The sequence below is a fragment of the Penaeus monodon genome, chromosome 28 (genome assembly GCF_015228065.2).
Source record: "Penaeus monodon isolate SGIC_2016 chromosome 28, NSTDA_Pmon_1, whole genome shotgun sequence".
Classification (NCBI taxonomy): Eukaryota; Metazoa; Arthropoda; class Malacostraca; order Decapoda; family Penaeidae; genus Penaeus; species Penaeus monodon.
The window spans coordinates 40,122,738-40,125,011 of NC_051413.1; positions in this window are offsets into that span (position 1 = coordinate 40,122,738).

Here is a 2,274-nt window from a genome sequence, read left to right on the forward strand (position 1 = left end):
TGTACGTGATTAGAGTATGGTGATTCCATAAAGGAATCCTAACATTTTTAGAAATGTTGGAACACAACTTATATCATAAGTTTACAAAGAATAAAATAAAACAACTGCATTGCGTTTTGGTGTCTCCTGTAGATGCGGTTCTGTCTCGTTCCTCCTCAGGCTCTAGCCTTCGCGGGAGGAGGACCTCGGCGTTTAGGTAGGGCTGGCGAGTTTTTGCTATGAGAGACGGAGCGAGGTACTTATTTTAGCACTCTACAATATGGGTTATAATGAAAGATAGAATGTGGTCGATGTGCTAACAGGCATGTGTGAGTAAAGTAAATTAATGGGTAATAATACCCTCTACAGATGTTTAAAAGTAATAAAAAAAAGATGAATACATGAATTTACTGAAGATGAGCATCTGTATTGTAGGCTCCCTATTAGTCTGGGGGTAAATGTGATAGCGCAGAGATCAGAGAAATATAATTTGCAAGTAGTTTTTCGTAAGATTAGGTGATTTATATAAATGTAAGGTGTTCTTGTCAGCATTTCCTGTGTTGTAACTGGTAATATTATCACAATTTTGTTGTTATTAGTACGTGTTTTAATATGTTCAGATGATCTAGATCCTTCAAGAAGGTTCATATTACATGGACCAGTCTACTTTTATTTTTAATTTCGAAAGTTCAAAGTAACTTCATGATGGCTATACCTGATTTTACAGAATGTCTTTTTTGTTGTGTTCTCTTGAGTAACCTTATTTTCTCAAGCAATGTTTGTAGACCTAAGACATAATCGGGTAAAAAGTTGTCTTTTATTATTTTCTCGGCTGCCTGAAAATGTGCTGGTTACAATATGACATTTTGCAGATTTTAGACAGGTGCTTAATTCACTTTCTGCCATGGATGGGAAAATAATACCTTGACTGAAACAACTGTAAAAAGAGAGAGGAAAACACGGGGCCAATTGTTTATTTCTGCTGATATGCACCAGAATGCCAAATGCAGAGGTGTAATGTAAATATGGTCAAAATTATTTCGAAGATTAACACGCTGTTCTTTAAGATATCTGAGAGGATGATAAAATGTATAAAATCAGTGTTACGATATTAATGGCCATCGTTAAATCAGAGATAAAAGGACTATTTAGACGATGCTTGACGTGATTTAAAACTTTCAGATGGATATTTGGTAATGAGAGTATATCAGAAATGAAAGGTTATTTTGTCATTACCTCTCACTTCTGTGAAATAATAGTTCAAATAAATATCAGATTAATGTCGGCCTAAATGGATAAATGAAACAATGAAGTTATTCACAAAACGACATTCATTGGAATTTCATTTTGATCATTTCAATGTCAGTGCCATAAGGATGCTTATGATAAATCTATGAAGCGAAAACAAGAGTCGAAACATCAAATCATTTTTATTAAAAGCAATAGAGACAGTGATCTGCTTTAGCATACATTCGTTTTTTAAAACATTTAAAAGCATTTATTTTTTAGATATAAAGTTTATATCCTCTTGACTATCTGAAAAGGAATAGGGCAAATCTCCAAATTATAGGACTAGTGCGTAACGTAGAGAGAATAGAAATCCGTGTAATCATTATTCACTTTACACTGTGAAGGTAAAAGAAGGAAATCCTATTGAAACCAAAACAATCTTCAGAAAAGTTTATTTGCCATGTTGGTTAACGGAAGTCGGAAAATCCCTGCTCAATCGCAGCCACACCTGATGCTAGATCAGGCCTGCTGATAGATCAGGAATAGTTCTAGGTATTAAAAAATAATTGTTTTAATCGGATGTGATGAACGCTAAGATGTAAATTATATGGACAGACAAAGATCACCAAATCAATTAAATTAATTATTCAAAAGTGAGTCAAATGGTTGCAGTATATGACAACGTGTTTTCTTACCATGAGACCGTGATGCCCTCCATGGTGACCTCCGTGGTGACCCCGTGGTGACCCCGTTGATGGCCTCCGTGATTGAACCTCCGCCGAAGCGCAAGGCAGGGTCATTTGGCGGCGGCGAAGGCAAAAGGCGAGAGCCAGCAGGAGGAGCAGGGCGAAGAACCGCATCTGCACAGGACGCGGAAGTAGACAAGGGTCAGAGAGAAGGCTGAGGAATATGTGTGACCGCGGTTATACGGGCGGCTGAGGGATAAGGCGGTCAGCTTTGGGTAAAGAACGAGGTTCAGACTTAACTAGTAAGTATTTCTACACGAAAATAAAATATATACATTAATTTTTACACACATATAATAAAGACAGACAGATAGATAGA